Source organism: Branchiostoma lanceolatum, chromosome 1 (assembly GCF_035083965.1).
Source record: "Branchiostoma lanceolatum isolate klBraLanc5 chromosome 1, klBraLanc5.hap2, whole genome shotgun sequence".
Lineage (NCBI taxonomy): Eukaryota > Metazoa > Chordata > Leptocardii > Amphioxiformes > Branchiostomatidae > Branchiostoma > Branchiostoma lanceolatum.
Genome location: NC_089722.1, coordinates 36,651,701 through 36,665,334, shown reverse-complemented (window position 1 = coordinate 36,665,334; position 13,634 = coordinate 36,651,701). Strand labels below are relative to the sequence as shown.

Here is a 13,634-nt window from a genome sequence, read left to right as displayed (position 1 = left end):
AATGTCCACCGACCCATGCATAACATTATAAACACTCAACCGACGAAAATACCGAGATAAACATGGAATAATAGCCCTAGCTTCAACTGTTAACAACAGGACAAATATCTATAACGCATGCGCAAATAATATAGTAACATGCTAAGCATGGCACTAGAAGTTTAAGCAAACAGTAACGCTCAATGACATCACCTTCAGGACACTCCTTACCTTGAATATTAAAGGTCATATCATGGCCTTCACCAATCGAATATTGCGTCCTTACTGGGACTATTAGGGCTTTACTCATGTCAAAACATACTTGTGATAATGGTTAATTTCTTTGTCATTTATGGCGTTTGAATTTTGTTTGTCCTTATTGTTTTACACGACCAAGTAGTCACCTCGTCTGGTGAATGTAGATATATCACTACCTTACATCTGCTTTGAAATGCGATTATTGTATTCTTAACTTACACTGTAAACATTTGACTGGTGGGACTGTTTATTTTGGCTGGTGAATGCGAAGTGAACATGCGATATCTATTCATTCGTTAACGATGAGAAGACCGCACACACAAAGAGAAGATCAGTAGCGTGATACCGTACAGATAGACATTAATATATTTCTTAAATAATTCATAGCGAGACTTTCCATCTGCTAATAAAGTGTACTAGTCGCGTACGAATGTCTCCTCAAACACATTTCGGATAACATTTATTTAGGAATTCCCCTCTCCTTTATTAGCTGGCAAGCGACATTTCTATTATTTTAAATGGGTGTTTTAGACAACTACTTGAAGACACTTGTTCTATTGTTTAGAACAGGTAATGTTAGTTTCCCAGCGGGGTGGCGAAAGTTGCGCCCTGAATGGTAATGCGTTAACCTCGGCGCTTACGATCTCTAAGCAGATGTTAAAAGGCTAGGAAAGATAGCAACGTATAATAACTTTACCGCAACCCTCCCGACGCTAAACACTGGTGTCTTGTTTAAGAAACAGGGGCAGCCATTTTTTGTACTGCATGTCCCGTGTAGACCACCTCCTGGCGTAACGTAACTTGTTTATACAATCTGCATATCCGGACAGATTATTTGATCCACTCACACCGGGAAGGACTTCTTCTCTTTTCGATAAGGTTGATTGGTTAATTTTTAAACATGCCCGAGGTAGGGCACTGATCTCCTTCATTAAACTTTAAATCCATTGGGAGCTGAAGCTAGGTACTCATTTTCACATGAGCGAAGTGAGAAAATGCGTGTAAAGTGCATTTCCCAGAGGACAAGGTCAACGGGGTATGTCAGCATTCGAACCCGAGACCTCTGGGTTCTGGGGAAAACACCTTGCCATTACGTCACCGCCACCGTGTATAAAATGTTGCGACCCTTTCCCAACCTACGATTGAAGATGTGCAGTAAGTCGTCAAATAACTCGCCTCCATAGGCAGACTACTGCTGGGGGTTTTTATGCACCTTCTTATACCCTGCGAGGTTTCTACTTGCGACGCATTCCTTGATATTGATTTAAGAAAGTTATAAAAATTTAGGACCTACAGTTATTTTCTCGTCTTCGGAATAGAATATAAGTTATCTGGAATGTTGAGACAGTCTCAGGGATCGTAATGAATATTCAAGTCCCGGATCGGAAACGACACCCCATTTGCCAGTTCATATGCCTCAACTCGTAAACAAAATGACTTTTGTTAGAGATAACATCAGTCAGCAGGGCAGAAAAGTCGAGGGGTCGTTGGCACACTTCCAAAATACATGTCCCCGTGGTGCAAGCGGTCACGCAATCTCGCTGTTTCGCCATCTGGATCAAATTTAGTGGATCCTGGGGCCTGAGTTCGATCCTAGGGTCGGCTCAGCTTGGACAAGGGATTGCATTCGCCATTTCGGATGGTGATGTTCAGCCGACGGCCCCGTGTAAGAGGGAGCTACGGGCGTAAGTCCCAAGCGTCAAACCTCTGCATGTAAAAGAACCCAACACACTTTTTGAGAAGAGCGGGGGTGACCCGGCGTGCTTGGCAAAAAACGCTACTTGAAAAGCATCATGATTCACCTCAATTGAGGATGTCTGCTGAGTTGAAAAACTGACGGTTATTTCAAAGCAGGTATATGCTCTCACTTTGTAACCTCACACCTAACCAGCATGTTAATAGTTACATTAGCGAATTGCCGACAAGTGTTTTTAATCCTGCCCAATTCTTCACACAACAGTACGATAAAGATACAACCCATTTCTTTCTTAATTTCAACCTTTAACGCTAAAATGACAACCTACCTTGCCTGTTAAAAAGGCTCATTTTAGTCGACAGGAAATTACATGCTTTCTCATGTAATAACATATAATCAAGGATGGAAATTCGCGGGGTTGAAAACACGTATATGTCTATTTTGTTTATAATGAAGATAAGACTGGGTGTCATTTTGCTGTTGATTGTACACTATACAACAATGAAATAAATATTTTCTTCAGTTGTATACTAGATATTAAGTTGCCTAGTTTTCAATATTTAGATAGCACAGAAAAATAAATCGCATTTCTTATGGAACTAGACAAACCATGTAGCATAGGCTCAATAAGTCCATACGTCTAGAACTGTCTTGAAAAGAGAGAAGGAATTGAACCTGTACATAACAGTATTAATTGGTCTTTATATGTAGTAGGGTATCACGCAGGGTATCAGGCAAAATCCTACCACACAATCTGTATAAAAAGTATGACTATGCGAGTCTTATAAACTGTAGATAAATGATTGAATGCTTAAACGCTGAAATGTGATGCGTCCATTGTGAATGCAACATGACATGCCCTACCCCTGGAAAGAACGATGGGCGGCGACAAAGGTGTGTCATGACCCGTCATTTCTTGCGCCAGATTCAGCAACACTTAACAGATTAAGTAGAGTGGAAAATCAGTGAACCGTGTGCGACCCGTACATTCTCACGCTAGTTACAGGTACTATATGCAGTAGTAGTGGGCAACCCCAAGCCAACCGTACACACTCACGCCGTATCTTCAGAAAAGACGCTATAGCCGCATAGTCCCTGTTTGAGACTTTATTCAAGCCCACATCCAGACTAGTTTCGCTTTGTTGTGCCTTCTCGGTGGTATAAGGCTCGAATGAGCCAAGCACAGTGTGTCTTGTCATATACAGTTATACTTCTTATACTAGTTACAGGTACAGGTGCTGTTACATTTATGAGACTCCTTAGAGACTGCAAAATATTATTAGATACTCTCCATATTTTTCTGTCAGGGCTGTCCAGTGGTACATGTTGTTTATAGAATCCGGGGTACTGAGTTTGAATCCCTGACAATTCCCGATGTAGTGCCTTTGGGAAAGGTATTTAACACCTCTTTTGTCACCCTACCCACTGACAGTGGCATTCTCACAACAACTGAAAGTATGGCAACAATCTACTAAGTAGGCTAAAACACTATTAAAAAACTTAGTTCCCGTTTTCATTTTCTGGAAAACTACTGTGTTATTGAAATGCCGCCTTGCCCTTCATTTTGTCTCAGTACTAACCTTTCCTTTGTGTTATATATCCCTGTAAATATTTGTTATCCAGCTAGGATGCGGCACCACTTTGTCCATTCTTTGTTATTGCCAAAATGTCCAAAATTTGACAGAATGACAAAACAATGGGGAAATGCACGAAATTTGACCCAGGTGCGTCCACATTTAGAATAGAAGCCGTGGCGACTTTAGAAGGGCGTTTTTGTCTAGATCTTATAATATAAATATTATGTAGAAGCAGTGGCGACTTCAAAATGACGTTTTTGCTTCTAGATTATACATTAAAGGACTACTATATACTAAAACGCCCTTCTGTAGTCGGTTAGGATCTGTTTGCTGCCGGAGCTTCGTACAAGGTCTCAGCATTCTTTCGGTGTTTACGTAAACACCGACCTCTCTCAACTCCTTCACCCTTGTTTGTCTGACAACTCGACCCGCAGGATTTGTCGCAGTCATTAGGAGATTTTCTCTGGTTGGTTGAGCAGGGTACACATGTCCTTCTGACGTCAGGGAAAGAACACACTTCATCGTGACGTCACATGACAAATAGATCTAGGAAAGATACAAACTTTAGAGTAGGTCGTTGGAAATAGAATTTATCTAGTTGGGCGAAATTTAATTCTTAAACGAATGGTGCATACTGAATGGTGTCAAGTTTTAAGACGGTTCGAATGCAAAATTCCACTGTATTGCCTGGAAGGAAACGTTGTATGGTACAGATATTACAAAATGAAGTAAGACCATCGTTTTTTTTTTTTTTTTTTTTAATCCATGCTGCAAGGCGATCTAGACTAGTACCTGGTGCCTTATCTACGTATTTCAAACTTAGGGTTCTTTGATGGTGACTCGAAAGCTAAATACGAAAAATAGGCTAAAAAAGCGACAATTGTCTCAAACAACTCTGCTGTTGGTGTCCTGTTGTTCATGAGGCGCAGGTGTTTAGTTCATTCTTCAAGGCGGTTGTTCAAAATGACACACGTAATCTAACAATGTCTTGGTTTCTGATGATAAAGCGCAGGTATTCGACCGCCGAGTTTATGCTGAAATTGATGTTGCCCTATAAACACACAGTCATACATTGAAAACTTGCAGACAGATTGCCTATACTCAGTCTACTAAAAGATCCCTTAGAATCACACAGAGACTGGATGTTCACGGTCCGCTAGCTTGTACGTTAACCACTGTGTCCACTGAAGTCAGGATTCCGAAGAACACGAATGGATAAAGAAGACACCCAAAGGTCTGTGTCTCAGAGTTCGAGTCGAATTCGAACGTTAACAACGATTTCTGAACGCTTCGGACGCGTTAGAGACAGGCGTACAACCTAAGGGCCCTGTCACATTCGAACGTATATTCAAGTGCGCGTGAGTTCCGCAATAACATGTTTTTGGTCTAAGTAACTTTTGCGGGGAGGAAGTTGTTTACAACTTTGACCCACTGGAGAGCAGTCTAGTTGTCGAACCAAAGAAATTACTTCTTCGGCTGCAAACTTAACCTAAGACGAAAACTTGCTAATACGCAACTCATTCAGACTTGCATATACGCACAAGTGTGACAGGGTCCTTACTATGCGTATATCAAGTCCATTTGAGTTCCGTATTGACTTTTTTGGCTTCGGTAATGTATAAGGCCGAAGAAGATTTTTTCCCGTTTCGATAAGGACTCGTTTACAGTTTTGCGTATATCAAGTCCGTATGAGCTCCGTGCACATGACAGACTACAAGCGTGTTTTATAATGCTCAACACTAAGGTCAGGTGTGCTTGTGGGGTTTAAATAGCAAGGAAATGTATAGTTGTTCTGGTTAGTCATCTAGACGTCTGTATATGTGTAGTTATGTGTGTATTTAGATATTGTTCTGCACCAAGAACATGTAGCAAACGGGATTTTTGGGCGTGTACTGCATGATTTGTCTAGCTTTATTTGGAAATAACGAAAATTACGAGTAATTAACAACCATATGCATTGTCATTTTGGAAGAAGTGCAGTCGGTTATGAACCAGAAGCGTCACCTAGCATTCTTTACTAGTACTTCAATTATCTACCATCATGGATACTTGTAGCTTTGTTCTCATGGATCAAAAGCGTAGCCTAGCTATGTTTACCAGAACTGCAATAGTTTTTCGTCAGCCGACGTAGTGTTGAAAACCATTATTCACATTTAAAGCTTTGAATATGCCAGTTTACTATACTGATGGTAAAAAAAACTGCTCGCAATCTTCCAGATGTTTTAGATACACACACACTAACGAACATTAATGTCCTTCATGCTGTAAACAACAGCTGTCAACGAGACAGACACACCTTACTGCAGTGGAACACCCTGCTACGCTAGGCAGCACGGGAAAAAGTTCGATGAATTTTGGTGTCCTTCTGCGAGTCACAGTCTACTGTGGACACGGAACGGATGAGTCCCCCAGCAAATCAAAACACGACAGAAGTGTCTACTGACAGGATGATCCTGTCAGCAGTAGAAAAATCTGCACTGCTGACAGGATCAATTTTTTGCCTGCTTTCCCTCCATATGTTAGAAAAGTACAACTACATGACTCATACTACTTAGATCAGAATCACATGTGTCTGTAAATTCATGGAATTTATTGAACATGGCAAAGATTCAGTAATCAATTTACCCAGTAGGAGGCGGGTGGGTACTTTGTAAAGTCCGTTTTTCAAGACTCGGTTCAAACGACTTAGTTCAAGTTCAGCAAACAAAGTGATTCCGAGTTGCGACAACGAACGGCCGTTAGTGTTACTTGCACGTCAAGTCAATAGGGACAAATACGCGTTACTCATGGCTAAGTTCAGCGTAGACACTAGAAAGCTCGGGTGGGAGTAGCCTCGTATTGCATGTATATTTAGGGTCCTCAATCTGATGTGGCTTTGGTTGGAATAACCTGGCATCCAGTCTACCGTGGATTGGCCAGGCTCTGTTCGGCCTGAAGGGACTTTCCTCCGTAGTGATAATCTCTAGCGCGCGGTAGGAGTTTTACACGACACGGGATCGTTGTGACTATAACTATACCGAGCCAAACTACTCACCTCACCTCACCATCCTCATCCAAGCTACTACCGGGTGCCAAAGTAGGGTTGCCGGGTTGGAGTTGGACATGTACTCGATGTAACGTTCGAACGCGTTATACGTTAACGCATGTTGAAATTTGGCGGTTAACAGGACATAAGAGACAAACCACCACTATAAGAGTATCGTCCTACATGTAAATACGCCCAACGCATCGGTTTACGCCCAGATGAAAACAGTTAAGGTTGTGGCTACTGTCAAGGATGATCCTGTATGCAGTAGAAATTTTTGCACTGCATACAGGATGATCCTGTCAGCAGTAGAAAAATCTGCACTGCTGTCAGGATCATCCTGTATGCAGTGCAAACATTTCTACTGCTGACAGGATCATCCTGTATGCAGTGCAAAAATTTCTAAGTGCAAAAATTTCTACTGCATACAGGATTTTTCCTGTATGTAGTGCAAAAATTTCTACTGCTGACAGGAAAAAATTTTCAGCCAATCAGAGCTCGCAAAAAGATTGCCCGCGCAAAAGGACTCAGCGAGGAACATGGCGGCAGCCATGAAGGCTGGAGATAAGTTTTCCAACTGGGCGGATTTCCAGGCCGCCCTGTTACTGAATGAGTACCAAGAGGCGAGCAGTAAACAAGACATGACTCGTAATAATAGAGAACAACCACACCTGTCTGATGAAGTCATGGGATTTATTGAACAATTGACATTAGGATCCAGTGGGAGGGGGGTGGATTCCTTCTAATAAGTTCTATTAAAAGTGCGTTTCTCAAGCTGTCGATTCGACGGATTCAAAAATTTCAGCATAAAAAAGAGTGAGTTGTGATAACGAAACGGCTGTTACTTGTACGTTGTACGTTAACTAGTAGTTCAGCTCAATTAATAGAGGGCTCGGATGGGAGTATCAGTACTGAGCATGTCAGAAATTTGGCACCTAGCATCGATGACATTTGAGATAAAACATGACTATAATCACGATCCAAAATATGCCCCATGAATAGGTTAAGCCTAGCTGAAATTATGAAATTAAAATTGCCCGGTTTCCAGCTCAAGCGTTCGCCGGATCCGATCGGATCGCGCTGTTATCACCTGGTAGGTCCTTAGATACGCTGTGATGATGGCCGACATCTTGAAACACCTATTATCTGCTGTTACCGTAGCAATTACATATGCTAGCTTCTGATTGGTTGCAAAAATGCATCGAAAAAAAGGATGATCCTGTCAGCAGTAGAAATTTTTGTACTGCTGACAGGATCGTCCTGCCAGGAGTACACATTTTTGTACTGCTGACAGGACGATCCTGTCAGCAGTGCAAATTAGAAATTTTTGCACTGCAGACAGGATGATCCTGACAGCAGTGCAGATTTTTCCGCTGCTGACAGGATCATCCTGTCTGCAGTGCAAAACTTTCTACTGCTGACAGGATCATCCTGACAGTAGCCACAACCAATTGTAAAACATCCAGTGAAACACCAATATCCGTTGGTACAGTAGCATATGCCAACATTTCTCTGAAAAAAAGGAAAACCCTGTCAGCAGTGGAAAAATCTGCACTACGGACAGGATCATCCTGTCAGCAGTAGAAAAAATGAACTGCTGTCAGGATCATCCTGTCAGCAGTGCATTTTTTCTACTGCTGACAGGATGATCATGTCATCAGTGCAAACTTTTCTACTGCTGACAGGATGATCCTGCTAATAGCCTTACGCAAACACAACAGCACTCCCCCTTTATGTGCATTTTGGTGAGCTAATTTATAAGCTCCGCCACTATAGGATTTTCGTGGGAATCCTGGGCCACGACAGGGTGTGAATTTTTTTTTTCATGATTTCTTCATTGAACGGGGGATCAACGTGCCCTGTGTGTGTGCGTGTGTGTGTGTGTGTGTGTGTGTGTGTGTGTGTGTGTGTGTGTGTGCGCGCCCATGTGAGTTTGGAAAGTTGTCAGTACCAAGGACAGGTGTAGTTGCGTGTGTGTGTGTTTGAGGGCTTGTGCTTGTGTGAGCAAAGATTGTTGATCACTAAGAAAAGGTCGCTTGCTTGTCTGCTGACAACGGATCTGAATAGATCTTGGAAGTAGCAAGCAAAAAAAAAGCTTTAGGCACCTCCCGCTACAGCATCGCGATGTTGATGGATCAAAATCGTCCCTAGCGATGTTTACTTGGACTGCAATAGTTCGCTGTTTTGTAAAAACGCGATTCACTGTGAGCGTTCGGAGTCTTAAAGATAGATCTATACTGAACCGTTGACAGACCAACAGAGGTACACGGTAAACAGACTACACGAGCGATCCCGTGTCATTTATTATTAGCCTAATGTTTAAGTCTGTCGGGGCTATATGATATTTTGTAGACCCATGAAACTGAAGTTTTTTTAATTTATTTGGCAGCTGGAGTTCAAGTAAGTATTGGCAGGGGACGCTTTTGATCCATGAGCATAACTGTGGTCCAAGACATTAGTGAATGGGGCCTTCAATCCTTTACGACTCGTGCCCATCGCTATCTATTAAAAAAGCAAGAACACTTGGCAGCTGTGAACCACTGATAGGTCACCGAACTGGATCGCTATATTGAGTTTTTATCTTAGCATTCATGACAGGAACTATTGCTCACAACTACATGTTATAGAAAAAAGCTCTTGCCGTTTTATCAATCATTGCTTGGCTAAGCTTTTGAACTTTGAAAAAATCCATACCCCTGAACGACTGTTAGGACACTATTGCAATTCCCTGGACCGGTATGCTACAAACTAACAAACCTATCATTAAACCGTCATACGAATCTACTTAATAGCTACCTGCCGCAACGTGAGCTATATAACAATCTTTCTCATGTCATCTATACCCTTAGTCTAAATAGTTGACCGATGGAGCACCACAGAAAATCATATTTTTCCTAACCCTTCTTGGTTTTCTGTTATTCTTGGTGTTTCAATTAGTGCCATGCATGTCCAATCTAAGATATAATCCTCGACATTTTTACTTCAATTATCTACCATGATGGATAGCTTTGTTCTGTGGCTCCAAAGCGTAGCCCAGCAATGTTTCTAGAACTGCAATAGTTTTACGTCAACCGACGTTCTGTTGAAAAGTATCTTACACCTTTAACGCATTGAAAATGCCAGAATAGCATACCGACGGTAGATAAACTGCTTACAATATTTCATAGAGACCGATGGTTTTGATTTACACACGTCTCCGGGCTTTGTAAGTTGAAATCTTAATCCGTACATGGCGACAGCATAGTGCAAACTAGTGACTTCGGGGGTATTTTTCTCCATTTCCTGGGTCACTTTCTGCAACACTGTTACATAACATCAAAGACAGGAAAATACCACTTGGAGAAACTAAAAAAATACAAACAGGCTGTTTGCGTGTCTGACGGGGGAGGGGGGGGGGGTTGTCATTGCCTAGGATACGTTTTAAATGTATTTGTGTGGAGAGTGTTCAGGACCAAGGAAAGATTGCTTGGATGTTTGGACGACTGACCTAATTGAATTTGATCTCATGTGTGCGTGTTAAGTTGGGTTATTGGTGCTTAATTGTAACACAGATACCCTGGTCTTGCCATGATAGTCTGTATTGAACATTCTTTCCGCATGTTCAACAGAATTTAGTACATTCCAGTCTATAGATAAATTCAAATACATGTTAGAAGGTGACAAACCTTACTGTGAACAAATAGGTAAATATATCAAAGAATGCTTAGATCTTAGAACTAGTAGTGTAAGTGATACGTTAAACTCCTCGACATGTTGAATTATTCATATACTTGTGCTTAGGTTAATCATTTTATATACCAGTGTTTGTTGTTTGCATGTATAGTTGTAGAAGACCTTACGAAAGTCGCTGTACTTTTGTCGTGTCAAATAAAGATTTCTGTATCTTTAACAAGGGTGTACCCCCCCCCCCCCCCGTGTACACTAAATGTCGGGCAGTAACTTTCTAGCGAGGTCCAATCATATGGCAGCTCGCAGGTCACCGAACGTCACCGACAATTAGCCAATGACGGTCGAGTTTTGGGTTGTTAACACCCCTGGTCTTATGTAAATGTCATCAACTCAAACCAAGCGCCTTTGAGTTGTTATTCCCACTACTTCCATACGTATACATCTAGATCTAGATCTATCAGTTTGTAAAGTTAACTTTCACCACCAAAACGCGGAGAGACTGAAGACATGAAGTTTTACAGCTTCAATGGCGCTGCACTAGCGCTAATAGAGCGGTCATTGCGGGAGGGAATAGATCCCGACGAGGGTGAAAGTCTTCGAGTCGACCCAACATTTCCCACCAAAAGCAAGCTCTCAAAGACGGGCCGCGTACAGAAATGGAGGGAAATCAAGTCCAAGCTAGTCTTGGGTCAGGATTTTGTGGCACATTGTGAGGCCCCAAATCACCGACTGCCGGCGAGAGAAGACATTGAACGGATTTTCCGGCAAAGTCACCTAAGAACGAATCCAGAGTGCGACAGCGGCGCGTCTTTGATTCACCGGCCATGACGCTGGGATGAGCCAGTCGCAGGCATATGGCCGGCATTATTCAAAAGAGCCGATAAACCCGCTTTTGTTTATCATATTATGTATTACCTATGCATCTAGTTTTGTTTTTCCTTCGACACTGTATACTTACCTTTGTTTGAATCTATACAGGCGCAGACTATTGTCAGCCAAACACGAAAGCGACATTACTTCCCTGTATTTTCTGATGGCAATAAATGTTAAGTTTTGTATGTCACATTGTCTATCACCAAACATTATTTCCGTACATAAAATTTAAAGAAAATGCATGATACGAAGTGCTACAGCTTAGAACTTTTAACCATGCTAAAGATACCAAAATGCTCTCTCCGAAGCGTGGCGTTATGGCTATACTGCATTATCAAATATAAGGCGTTGTGTAGTCAGGTCGTGTCGATGTTTAAAACTTGTTCAGTGCGTAGTTCTGCTCTACATAAGCAGGATTAAAAGTCATGTGCTGCAAGTCACACGAAAAGTTACTTCGTAATGTATTGCCGCTATTAACAATGAACCAGTAATCGACGGACAAAGGGTAAGAAATATTCCTTCCTACTAAATGATTTGATTGTCATGCAGAGATCATAAGTAATTAGTATAACAAAAAGATAACTGCTACCTTACCTTGGAACCTTAACCTGGGAACCTATAAATGCCAGAGACTGAATGGTTATACCATAGTCCTGATTCGAAGCACTGTTGTATCAATCATTACTAAACTGCTAAATGATGTGCCATATTTTGATCTTGTTACAGATTTTTGTTTTGTTTTACACTGCATGTGTACATGTATGTATTGACTTCAGTCCAAAATTGTTGAGCTATGCCTGACCTCAATTGAGAATAATTTCTTTACCTTTTTCAATGCCTCTCTTTCACAAAATTCATTTGCGGAAAAGGAGATACATGTATCTATCTATGTGCACGGTTCATATTTGAGGTTACAGAGAGTGCATTTGCAATTTTTATACTCAACTATATCTAGGTACAGTCAAACCAGGCAGGCAACTTGTACAGGATATAAGTTCTGTATATATGTGACCATAAAAAGTTATATATATCTACATGACAGAGACTTTCTGGTATTCAGCATGTACAGTGAAGTTTTATTTACATTTTGAACATTCAATCGAACAACAATTAAAGCATAAACAGAGAGTTTTAATCTGAGTCACATTCTATTTTCTGCTGCACATGTTCTGGCATTAATATGCCATACCATCCTTTCATCTTATAACTGCACACTCTGTAGACAGTCACTAGGTATTCTCTGTGCTCCTCCATCTGTGACACCTGCAGTGCATATGAACAACATGTTGATATCATCAATATTGACACTATCTGACATATATAATACATACATACTGAGACAATCTACTTTGTTTCTGAAAATGATTATAATGATAGTATACTAGTAGGCTAAATTACTTATAGGCTCTTCCAAACACAATTAGAATGTCTGGACTCCAAGGAGACCAGTACTGACCTGTGGGGATGGGGGCTGGTGCTGCTAGCTTTTGCATATAATGATATTATCTATTTATTTCAGCCTGTACACACTCAATCTGCTCGAGCGAGAGCTATTTTTCAAGCCTAGAACATCCTAATATTTTGTGTCTATACTCAATCTGCATTAATCCATACAACAGAATCTAAGGGAACGAGACCAATGCATACATTTCGTGTCGAAATACCCATGCATATCCTTCGTGTCGTTAAAAATACGGCCGCGTCGTTGAATGACATCATTGTAAGATGGTTCCGAAATATCTCAGGACACACTAAAAAAATAGGCTAATTCCAGAAAAAATAATTAAGAAAACTACAGCCTAATTACTCCAGGACATCATTAAGGTCTTCACTCATCCCCCTGAGACCAAGTCATAATTTCAAAAAGTCATAACTCACCGAAAATTTGCCGTAAAAAGAAGCGGTTTTCACGATCTGCAAGCTTGGACATTCCTCTTTGCAAATGGCACCAGTGCGCAAGCGTGAGAGCTATGCCTCGTTCCCAAGGTCTTTTGCGCATCTGGAAGTACTATAAGTCTGGGGTGCCCTGGGACAGAGTCAGCCCAGTCACGTGGTACACTAATGAGCAAGATGGCGGAAAACCTTGTGCACACGTAACTTTTCATAGTGCCTGAGGTATATAGCTAAGTGAAGTTCATACAGAAAATTACCCGGTATACTGTATAAGGTCAAATTTCAGGCCGGCCGAGGCTTTATGATCGCTTGCAATCTAAGAGAACGTAGCTTCTTTTATAGCTGCAGTTCTAGTAAGGATTGATAGGGGACTCTTTTGATCCATGGATATAACGCTGTTCTATAGCAGGTTATATTTTCTTTGTGGTAAATTTCATGTGAATTTGATCAACTCGCATAATGATCGTTTATCCATTTGATATAAAAGCCAGCTATCCGTAGATGGCTGGAGAAGTTCAGCCGTACGTCAATCCATACCATGATCGCTCTCTATAGAACATTGCGAGCAGTTTGTCAACCATCAGTTAGTATACTGGCATTTTCAAAGCGTCGATGGTGTAAAATACTATTCAACAGTACGTCGGCTGACTATTGCAGTTCTAGT

General features: G+C 41.3%; 1 long non-coding RNA gene across 1 annotated transcript; it reads right to left on the bottom strand.

The window, feature by feature from the left end:
* Positions 1 to 12,132: 12,132 nt before the first annotated feature.
* Positions 12,133 to 13,185, bottom strand: LOC136421511 (uncharacterized). The gene is made up of 2 exons (XR_010753460.1): positions 12,956 to 13,185; positions 12,133 to 12,340 (listed from the first exon to the last, which is right to left on the bottom strand). It is a non-coding gene; the product is annotated as an uncharacterized lncRNA (long non-coding RNA).
* Between the last annotated feature and the right edge of the window lie 449 nt (positions 13,186 to 13,634).